Genomic DNA, 11,373 nt, shown 5'->3' on the forward strand with positions numbered 1-11,373 from the left:
GAGTCCGTCCTCTCTCGTTCCTCTCCAATTCGTCTCATTTAAGGTGGACTAATATAGCGTACATCACACAGGGTTACTTTCAGCTTACAGAAATCAAACACAATTCCAAATCTGCCATTATTTAGCTCCTCCCAATTAGCCTATATATAGTGTCATTGTGTTTATGCTATCATGCCAACACCTTGTCACGCCAAACATTTTTTCCACAGCGATGGAGTTGGCAAGAGCACGAACAGATCTGGGACCAGACTAGTTCCCAATGCGTTCCATAGTGTTAGTCTGGTCAGTTGTGGTCATCATGTTATTGTTGAAGCCTGTAAGCAGGAAGTACCCCTGGCCACACTGTGTAGAATAATAATGTCATGTTGCTTATTCATCTGCCCATAACAGGTAAATTCTATTTTAAAGGACCAAGGGCATCTGTCTTCCAAACTTGATTACACTTCTAGAGTGGGAACCTGGACACCTACTGACCTATAATTCCTATCTGGCTCAATCCACTCGCTGTGAGCAAGCATATTAGAATTGTTGTGTGTCCCTAATAGTTCCCTATCCCCTTTTATAGGGCACTACTTTTGGTCAGGCTCCATATGGCCCTGGTAAACAATAGTGCACTATATAGGGTGCCATTTAGTACTTAACTGAACTCTCAAGACTCCAGGTTTATCTGAGAGGTTTTGCTTTACTCATGTAAAAAAAAAAAAGTAAGTGTTTTTTTAAAGTAAGGTAAGCCATGTCCTGTAACCAATGTATTTGAGTGCACTCTCAGTATGAAAAGTGAGGTTGGCAGAGCAGAAGGGGGGGGGGGGGGTCTTGTTGTCCTGCTCTGCAGACTGGCGTGTCCCAGATGGATCTGGTTATAGGAGCACATTAAATCCAATGCACTGGCAGGTATTGATTTGAGCCAATTCTGTAGTGAAAGATAGCGGGCAGAGTGGAGCTGGGCGAGGGCCTCATCCAGCAGGAGACCAGCAGCAGGAATGCTACTATAAAGGAGATGTGGAACTGATGAGAGGTGGTCTGTATGTCTGGGCTCACATCTCATCAGACCAGATCAAAGCAGCAGTCTGTTTCTGTTTTCTCTCTATGTGGGCTGGATTGAATGCAGTTCAACACACACACACAAACACACACACACACACGATTGCTTCTGTTTCTCTGTAGTTTTATGGCACTGCAGATTTTATTTTTTATTTTTATCAGAGCGTATGGCAGAAGCCTTCAGTAAAAAGTGACTTTCAGTGTCATATAATTATATCTAATTGAACGGATAAAATGATTAAGTTTGAGTTTAAACCAGAACCATAAACTGGCTCCATAAAAGCAGAACACAAGTTTCTTTTAAACATGAACCTGCTGTTTAATCTGTGAAGTGTAGCATGGCAGAGAGGACAAGCTCCAGTCAGTCTTGTTGTTATATTGGGACTGAGACTGTCCCAAATGGCACCCTGTTCCCTATATAGGGCACTACTTTAGAGCACTATGTAGGGGATCGTGTGTAATTTGGGACACAGCGTCCGACACAAGGGGGAGGATCAGGGAACATCTGGGAATTTGTTTGAAATATTGGAGTCGTGGATTTGATTGGAGTGTTGTCTGATGGCGATGGCATACCACAGCACCTAACTGCAGCAGTGGTGCAAGTTCTCCCAAACCCCTAACACGCTAATTCACCAAGGTGGAAAAAGCAGAGCAGTGTGGAACATAAATCGTGTAAATGTTCCCGGGCGTGTTGACAGACAGGAGGCTGGGGTGCCAAGCTGAGCTCCAGGCAGCACTCACAGGAGGACAGATACCTGGACCATGACTCATTCTCTCTGTGGGAAGGGAAGAACACTGCTGCTACCTAACTTGAGGACCAAACTGAAGTGACGAGGAAATCCAGCAACTCTTGGAGGACAGTGGAAGTAGATCAAAATTATTAAGGCCTCATACCAAAACACACAGATGATTTTTATCAAATTCTACTTCACTCACTGTCCCCAGAGCTGTGCTGTGTGGTGCAACTTCACGGCTTGGTCCAATACCTCAGCCTATAAGGTGCTATCGCCCCCTAGTGACTTGGAGCTGCTATCGCCTCATAACGGATGAACTCAGATAAACATTTTGTCTTTATCTTTCAGCATGAAATGGTTTCCTGTCCTTGTCTTTTTCTCTTCATCTGCACTGATCTGATAAGTCATGATAGGGTAGAGCAATAGGGTGTTAAAACTATACTGGGTGTGTAGGGCGGCAGGTTTCCTAGCGGTTAGAGCGCTGGGCCACTAACTGAAAGGTTGCTTTTCCATGATTTAACCTAGTTTCTCAGAACATTTGAACATGTACATGTACCTAGGCTATGCAAACCAATAGTTGTGTACAACAAATGTCATAATTGCACGGTACCACTCGCCAAGATAAACAAAACGTTTCATCCAACCATTTATTTAGCATCAGCAGCAGAGCAGTCCGAGGGGACAGACAGACTCTTGTTAGGCAGCACCGTGTCTTCTGCCTGTTCTATCTGTCTATGGCTCTTTGATGTTTCATTGTTTGCTGTTTGGGGTTTTAGGCTGGGTTTCTGTACAGCACTTTGAGATATCAGCTGATGTACGAAGGGCTATATAAATACATTTGATTTGATTTGATGTTGGAATGGTTGCTTTGAGTTGTGCTCTGAGCGCACACACAAACTGTGATAGAGGAGTGCCGTGATAGAGGAGTGTCCCTGTTTGATTGATACAGTGTGATAGTCCTGTCTAGGGGGTGCTCTTACATCGCGCCGCCCCATGCTACAGAAACAGGAGATGGGCTCCTGCCTTGGACTAGGCTATATGCTAACAAACATGGCAAACAAGAACGCCTTCAACTGTTGCAGCAGTGTACTATGCTAGCTACTAGCCCCTAACCTGTAGCGTACTATGCTAGCTACTAGCCCCTAACCTGCAGCGTACTATGCTAGCTACTAGCCCCTAACCTGCAGTGTACTATGCTAGCTACTAGCCCCTAACCTGCAGCGTACTATGCTAGCTACTAGCCCCTAACCTGCAGCGTACTATGCTAGCTACTAGCCCCTAACCTGCACCGTACTATGCTAGCAACTAGCCCCTAACCTGCAGCGTACTGTGCTAGCTACTAGTCCCTAACCTGCAGCATACTATGCTAGTTACTAGCCCCTAACCTGCAGCGTACTATGCTAGCTACTGGTCCCTAACCTGTAGCGTACTATGCTAGCTACTAGTCCCTAACCTGCAGTGTACTATGCTAGCTACTAGTCCCTAACTTGCAGCGTACTATGGTAGCTACTAGTCCCTAACCTGCAGCTTACTATGCTAGCTGCTAGTCCCTAACCTGCAGTTTACTATGCTAGCTACTAGCCCCTAACCTGTAGCGTACTATGCTAGCTGCTAGTCCCTAACCTGCAGCGTACTATCCTAGCTACTAGCCCCTAACCTGCAGCGTACTATGCTAGCTACTGGTCCCTAACCTGTAGCGTACTATGCTAGCTACTAGTCCCTAACCTGCAGCTTACTATGCTAGCTACTAGTCCCTAACCTGCAGCTTACTATGCTAGCTGCTAGTCCCTAACCTGCAGTTTACTATGCTAGCTACTAGTCCCTAACCTGCAGCTTACTATGCTAGCTGCTAGTCCCTAACCTGCAGCTTACTATGCTAGCTACTAGTCCCTAACCTGCAGCTTACTATGCTAGCTGCTAGTCCCTAACCTGCAGCTTACTATGCTAGCTACTAGTCCCTAACCTGCAGCTTAGTATGCTAGCTGCTAGTCCCTAACCTGCAGCGTAATATGCTAGCTACTAGCCCCCAACCTGCAGCGTACTATGCTAGCTACTGGTCCCTAACCTGTAGCGTACTATGCTAGCTACTAGTCCCTAACCTGCAGCTTACTATGCTAGCTACTAGTCCCTAATCTGCAGCTTACTATGCTAGCTACTGGTCCCTAACCTGTAGCGTACTATGCTAGCTACTAGTCCCTAACCTGCAGCTTACTATGCTAGCTACTAGTCCCTAACCTGCAGCTTACTATGCTAGCTGCTAGTCCCTAACCTGCAGTTTACTATGCTAGCTACTAGTCCCTAACCTGCAGCTTACTATGCTAGCTGCTAGTCCCTAACCTGCAGCTTAACCTGCTATTAGTCCCTAACTGCATGCTAGCTACTAGTCCCTAACCTGCAGCTTACTATGCTAGCTGCTAGTCCCTAACCTGCAGCTTACTATGCTAGCTACTAGTCCCTAACCTGCAGCGTACTATGCTAGCTACTATGCTAGCTACTGGTCCCTAACCTGTAGCGTACTATGCTAGCTACTAGTCCCTAACCTGCAGCTTACTATGCTAGCTACTAGTCCCTAACCTGCAGCTTACTATGCTAGCTGCTAGTCCCTAACCTGCAGTTTACTATGCTAGCTACTAGTCCCTAACCTGCAGCTTACTATGCTAGCTGCTAGTCCCTAACCTGCAGCTTACTATGCTAGCTATTAGTCCCTAACCTGCAGTTTACTATGCTAGCTACTAGTCCCTAACCTGCAGCTTACTATGCTAGCTGCTAGTCCCTAACCTGCAGCGTACTATGCTAGCTACTAGCCCCCAACCTGCAGCGTACTATGCTAGCTACTGGTCCCTAACCTGCAGCGTACTATGCTAGCTACTGGTCCCTAACCTGTAGCGTACTATGCTAGCTACTAGTCCCTAACCTGCAGCTTACTATGCTAGCTACTAGTCCCTAACCTGCAGCTTACTATGCTAGCTGCTAGTCCCTAACCTGCAACTTGCTGACATTACGTGGTGTGTTTTATGGGAAGTATTTTAAGCATGTTGGCATACTGTTTTTTGTTAAGAATGTGTTTTGCATGTTTAAAGGGTATAATTAGCTTAGCTCTTGGATCAGCTAAATGGCTTTGGTCTGTTGTGGGAACTCAAGATTCTCACTTTGTGCACGCTATTGTTATACAAACCTATCCCGCCAATAGACCTATTGGATTAAGTCTACGTTTCCAGCATGATTAGACCCATGTATACACGCAGTATCCACTCCTCTCCTGGTTGTAAATGTGGCTGCTTACAGGGCAGACTAGGCCCTCTGGTCCTGTGAAAGGTGCTTTAGTCCAGTCCTGAGAGTCTCTTCAGCCCCTGACTCTCACCTCTCTCACCACTAATGAGTGTTACTGCAGTAAAAGCCTACTTCTACTGGCCTTCCTTCATTCTGTAATGACAGTCACTAACTATGTGCCTGCTTTAATAACTTCCTGTTCTTTACGGCTGGAAGTGGGAACGCCCCCCAGGGACAACTACCCAGGGTACTCTCAACAACACTGGCATCATTGTAGCGTAGCACAGGAGCATCTGTAACACACACACACACACACACACAGCAATGATGCGGTAGTGGGGAAAAACAAGCTGGTCAGACGGATGGAAGGAGCACGCTGACCATATGTAAACAAACTGTGAGAGTATTTGTGATGGGGAGAGATTTTGTTTTTGCTTACATAAAGTCTCATTGGTTAGATTAAAGTTTTGGTGTTGTCTGTATCATAGTTTGACCGACCAGGCCAGCACTGAGCCTGTAGTGTAGACCTGGAACCCCAGGCAGCACTGAGCCTGTAGCCTAGACCTGGAACCCCAGGCAGCACTGAGCCTGTAGTGTAGACCTGGAACCCCAGGCAGCACTGAGCCTGTAGTGTAGACCTGGAACCCCAGGCAGCACTGAGCCTGTAGTGTAGACCTGGAACCCCAGGCAGCACTGAGCCTGTAGCCTAGACCTGGAACCCCAGGCAGCACTGAGCCTGTAGCCTCGACCTGGAACCCCAGGCAGCACTGAGCCTGTAGCCTAGATCTGGAACCCCAGGCAGCACTGTGATTCTGATTTCGTTTGACAGTTTTATGACCCTGGGCTGACATTCTGGATGTATTTTCTGTACTTCCCCTCACCAGCCATCAGTTAACACATAAAATTCATATAATTACATCTTGGTTTCCATTTTGATGTATAACATTTTCACCTATTTTCCCCTTCCTGTTTGAGGTGAGCTGTTGCCGCTGTTCCACAGCGGAGCATGTTGACGAGGCCGGGCCTCATTATAGGCCATACACGATACGTGGCACGCAGGAATATAGGAATGTTGAAACCATCCCCCATTTTCACGTCTAAAACCTTCACATAACCTAGAGCCTAAGTGGTGTTTACGTTTTTATATTGCAAAGGGTTTTCATGATTGTGGCCCAAATCGACACCATATAGGACCATTCCTCTACATTGTGGTAGCTCCATATTGGCTAATAAAAAGCATGAGCTGGCGTACAACCAGAGAAAATGATTTAGTGTAGAGGTGCTGACTGACGGCGAATAAACTGTAAACTATAAAAAATACACAGTCACACACTCTCTATATAAACTCTGTGGTTTATTGGTTAAAACAGCAACGTTTCGCCATCGCTGTGCCTTCTTCAGGGTGGCTACAATGCCACTGTGTCATGTGTAGGCAGGATACTGTTTCACAGCTTTGGGTGGTTTCGCTGTCCCCTAACCTGCTCTATTATTACTGGATTTATGTCCCAAATGGTACCCTGTTCCCTATGTAGTGCACTAGGTAGTGTGATGTAGTGCACTCTGTAGTGAATAGGGTGCCATTTTTAGGTACAACCTGTGTGTGATGTGGTGCATTGTGTCCACCCCCCCCACTCCTCTGTGTTGCAGGTTGGATGGAGCACAGCGAGGGACTATTACACATTCTTGTGGTGTCCTGTTCCTGAGGACCACACTGAGGGCACTGCCATCCACAGAGCCGTGGTGTTTCAAGGTGTGATTTGGGACCACTGACTCCGCCGTGGTTTTATACAACTTTGACACTTTTTCTAACCTCAAGTCAAGAGGCCTTGCACCTCAGAGAGCTGTTAAGACTTTTATACCAACACAGTAAAATATGAAACTCTACCCTTTAAGGGATTTCTTGTTTTGGTGTTAACAAGATGGTTTTCATTGTGTTCATTGCGTTCTTTATTAATAGGTAGACTGGGACTGGGACCAGAAAAGGGATCTGTTGCTTAAGGTTGAAACTGAGATCCTGAGCATTTGTTTTATGTTTTAAATCACAATGAACATGATTATGTAGATTGGGGGGTGGGGTTCATAGTTCAGCTCTCCTACTCTGAGAGGCTTGACGTTGACATTTGAGTCATTTAGCAGACATTCTTATTCAGAGCGACTTACAGGGGCAATTACAGTTAAGTGCCTTGCTCAAGGATTCGAACCAGCAACCTTTCTGTTACTGGCCCAACAGTCGTAACCGCTAGGCTACTTGCTACCTGATATGACCCTAGATACCTAGGCCCCGTCCAGAATGACCCCCTAGCCCTAGACTGTTTGTGATGTTGGTTGTTGTGTTCCTCCCTCAGGATACTACGTGCCCAACGACGATGGGGAGTTCTACCAGTTCTGCTATGTGACCCACAAGGGGGAGATCCGAGGGGCCAGCACGCCCTTCCTGTTCCGGGCTCAGAGCCCCTCAGAGGACGAGCTGCTGACCGTGGAGGATGAGTGCAACTCGGACATCCTGGTGGTGACCACCAGGACCGGATACCTGGAGGTATGTCAGAGAGCGAGAACCAGGCTGTGCAACGATACACACGCACCCGCATGAATACACACACACCTCAATGCTTTCTCTTTGTCCCTGCAGCAAAAGATGGAGGAGGCCCACAGAGAGAAGGAAGAGCTGGTTCAGACCATGAGCCTCCTGCAGAATGAGAAGGTGCAGCTGGAGGAGGAGAAGGGGAGACTGCATAAAGAGTGTGAGCAGGAGAAAGAGAAGTTTGCCCAACTGAGTCGAGAGACCCAGGTGAGAACAACTCCTGGCAGGTGGAGCAAAACGTAGCAAAACCCTTTGAAACGGACAACAATGAGTGTTCTTACTGGTCAAGTTCAGTTTGTTCCTCACTCATTTCCCAACCATTTTTTTCTCTGTGCTGTGTCCACTGAACATGACCCTGGTGGCAGTTGAAACGTCTCCCTCTAGCCTGTCTCTCAGTATCCCCCAGTGTGCCACACACACACATCGTTCCACCTCTAACCATTCTAAATAAATAAAGAAGTTGACAGTAATGATCTTGAGTGTGATCACTGTTCAACACCAGATATTTAATACATTGACATGCATCTTTAAAACATTGTGTTAATGATAACTCATAGAACTATTCCGTTCCATAAAGTTGCTGGTTTAGAAAATGGCTTTGAGATGAAAACATAATTACACATTTGGTGGCTGTTAATTTTACGACAACACTTTTTATATGGTTTTTTTATGTGCTGCGAAAAAAATGATTCCAAAATTCGGCTCATAAACTTACAGTAGAAACAAATTCCAAATCTGCTGCAATGCCTTTTGGAGCCGTCGTTGTGCAGGCCTGTACTTACGACAAAGCAAACTTCCCTTCCAGCCTCAAAGAACAATAACACGCCAGATTGAAATGGATGATTTGTGGCCAGATGATTTTACATCTCAGAAGTAGTATTTATTGTTTTCCTCCTCCGCTCACAGCCACACTGTTAGTATTGGATTTACAGGGTGTGTGTGTGTGTGTTTGGGAGATTTGAATCCATAAAGGCCTGGCAGTGTCTCAGTGTTTGACACAGACGGGACTGGCTGGGAAATGGCTGGGATTTCCTCCAGCAGCCGCCTGTCTGTCACAGCACGGAAGTGATTCAATTGAAGACGTTGCAGATATATGTCCTGACATGGTTCCCTATTCTAATCTACATGACAGAGAAGCATGTCTGTTCTGTGTCACTTATTTCTATCTGAACGTTAGGAATGACAAACCAACAACATTCTTTAGGGAAACTAGTTGATGATAGAAGAGAATCTCACTGTCTCAGGTTCTCACAACTTGTCTCCTGCTCTCTGGTTTGCTGGGTAAAAAGGGGCACAAAACATACATTTTTAAGTTTACAAGTTACTAACTCCCTCCCTCTCTCTGTCCCCAGGAGGTGCAGGTGTCGTGCCAGGCCCTGCAGGAGGAGAGAGAGGAGGTGAAAAGGAGGCTGGAGGAAGCCACAGCCAGGGTCCTGCAGTTGGAGGATGACCTGATAAGAGTCACCCAGAAGGGCCTGCAGAAAGAGACAGAGCTGGACAGCCTGAAGGACCGAGTGAAGAAGCTGACTCTGGAGAAGGACGGCCTGGAGTCACACCAGAAGGATGAGAAGGAGCTCTACAAGGTCTCTCTCTCTCTCTCTCACACACACACACACACACACACACACACACACACACACACACACACACACACACACACACACACACACACACACACACACACACACACACAGGTTGCGCACACTGCTTGTGTACTATGAGTCATGTGACTAGCTGTGAAGGATCATACCAAGGGTTGCAAAATTCCCAGGTTTTCCATAAATCCTGCTCGGACGATTCCAGATTTCCTGCAACCGGGATTTATGAAAAGCCTGGGAATTTTGGCAAAATGACTGGAATCATACCAGAGATGTATTTTGGACTATAGTCAACATGCCACTCAGATAATCTGACCACTTCTCTCAGTCCAGGTAATCTGACCACTTCTCTCAGTCCATGTAATCTGACCACTTCTCTCAGTCCAGGTAATCTGACCACTTCTCTCAGTCCAGGTAATCTGACCACTTCTCTCAGTCCATGTAATCTGACCACTTCTCTCAGTCCATGTAATCTGACCACTTCTCTCAGTCCATGTAATCTCACCACTTCTCTCAGTCCAGGTAATCTGACCACTTCTCTCAGTCCAGGTAATCTGACCACTTCTCTCAGTCCATGTAATCTGACCACTTCTCTCAGTCCAGATAATCTCACCACTTCTCTCAGTCCAGATAATCTGACCACTTCTCTCAGTCCAGATAATCTCACCACTTCTCTCAGTCCAGATAATCTCACCACTTCTCTCAGTCCAGATAATCTCACCACTTCTCTCAGTCCAGATAATCTCACCACTTCTCTCAGTCCAGATAATCTCACCACTTCTCTCAGTCCAGATAATCTCACCACTTCTCTCAGTCCAGATAATCTCACCACTTCTCTCAGTCCAGGTAATCTGACCACTTCTCTCAGTCCAGGTAATCTGACCACTTCTCTCAGTCCAGATAATCTCACCACTTCTCTCAGTCCAGATAATGTCATTAGTGTATGTAGCTGCTGTTTCCCTGCTCAGTGGGATCCCACAGTGTTCTGGCTGAATAGGGGATGGTCTGTTCCGGCCCTCTTCCGCCTGGTTCTCGCCTGCTGTTTCTGGGGAGTTTAGTAGTAGTGGTGGTGGTGACTGGTGTGTACAGCTCAGGAACTAGGAGTGGAACACACACAGGCACACTGTCGCCACGGCAGCACCAGTGAAAGCTGCTCATTTAGTGTCCCAATTGGCACCCTATTCCCTTTATAGTGTACTACTTTTGACCAGAGCCCTATGACCCCTGGTCAAAAGTAGTGCACTACATAGTGAATAGGGGGCCATTTTGGTGGCGTCATACAGAGTGGGACTGCAGGGTAGTTTAACGAGCCCACCTCAATCTCTGTGTTGTAATTAAGGTTATGCTGCATTTCTTTTAGGAGTCAGAAACGCTGCTGGCTGCATGTTGATGAAGGATGCTGATTAATATAGCACAGAGGGTGTCTGGAACACCAGGCGGAAACATAGCTGCCCTTTTAATGATTCCTTTTGTATACCAACCCCTACATTGTCCGTCTTTCTGGGACCATTTGAAATGCGTGGATCCTTTCTGATTGTAATGTGATTTGCTATTTTAAAATATTTGTTTGCGGTTCTAGATCCACCTGAAGAAGCGTGAGCTGGAGAACACGAGCTGAGTGCAGAGCTGCAGATGCTGAAGGCTGTGGATGTAAACAAGGAGAACACCATCGCTCAGTTCAAAGAGGAGGTGGGACGCCTCCGCTCCTTCCTCACTGAGAAGGAGAAACAACACCAGGAGGTCCTGGCCCAGGCCTCCCCTTGGTAAGAATCATGATCTTATCATGGCAGCCTCCCAGATCCCTACTTTGGACCAGTGCACTATGTAGGTGGTAGGGAATATGGACCGCACACATACAAGAGACTAGAGGCAACACCGTCAAAGCCGCAGAGCAGCGCCCATGGAGCCGTCCTTGCTCAAAGGCACAACGGCAGAGGGTAGACTGGGGATTCGAACTCACAACAAATGTTAATTCCGAGTGTGTGATTTGTTCATCCATACCTGTGTATATGTGAGAGAGAGAGATGTGTATGTACTGACCTTTATACCTGTGTATGTATTGACCTGACCTCTCCCCTGGTGTCCCTGTGCATGTATTGACCTCTCTCCCTGGTGTCCCTGTGTATGTATGTATTGACCTCTCTCCCCT

At 46.7% G+C, this 11,373-nt stretch overlaps 2 long non-coding RNA genes and 1 pseudogene across 6 annotated transcripts in view; 1 reads left to right on the plus strand and 2 right to left on the minus strand.

Moving 5' to 3' along the window:
- Positions 1–11,373, plus strand: part of LOC118374689 (tax1-binding protein 1 homolog B-like) — a 41,241-nt pseudogene that overhangs the window by 4,385 nt on the left and 25,483 nt on the right.
- On the minus strand, positions 6–6,134 carry LOC127926899 (uncharacterized). Of its 4 annotated transcripts, none has more exons than XR_008125394.1 (5): positions 5,721–6,134; positions 4,690–5,609; positions 4,486–4,553; positions 3,943–4,112; positions 6–3,840 (listed from the first exon to the last, which is right to left on the minus strand). It is a non-coding gene; the product is annotated as an uncharacterized LOC127926899 (long non-coding RNA). The 4 variants fall into 4 exon arrangements; XR_008125395.1 differs by adding an exon at positions 4,316–4,451 and having other exon boundaries at positions 6–4,010; XR_008125392.1 differs by having other exon boundaries at positions 6–4,112.
- The window catches only part of LOC127926901 (uncharacterized), an 893-nt gene continuing 594 nt past the window's right edge, over positions 11,075–11,373 (minus strand). For both annotated transcript variants that reach the window (XR_008125401.1, XR_008125400.1), the window contains exon 3: positions 11,075–11,288. This is a non-coding gene — a long non-coding RNA (uncharacterized LOC127926901). The remainder of the gene's footprint in view (positions 11,289–11,373) is intronic.

This window comes from Oncorhynchus keta, unplaced genomic scaffold (genome assembly GCF_023373465.1).
Source record: "Oncorhynchus keta strain PuntledgeMale-10-30-2019 unplaced genomic scaffold, Oket_V2 Un_contig_8605_pilon_pilon, whole genome shotgun sequence".
NCBI lineage: Eukaryota > Metazoa > Chordata > Actinopteri > Salmoniformes > Salmonidae > Oncorhynchus > Oncorhynchus keta.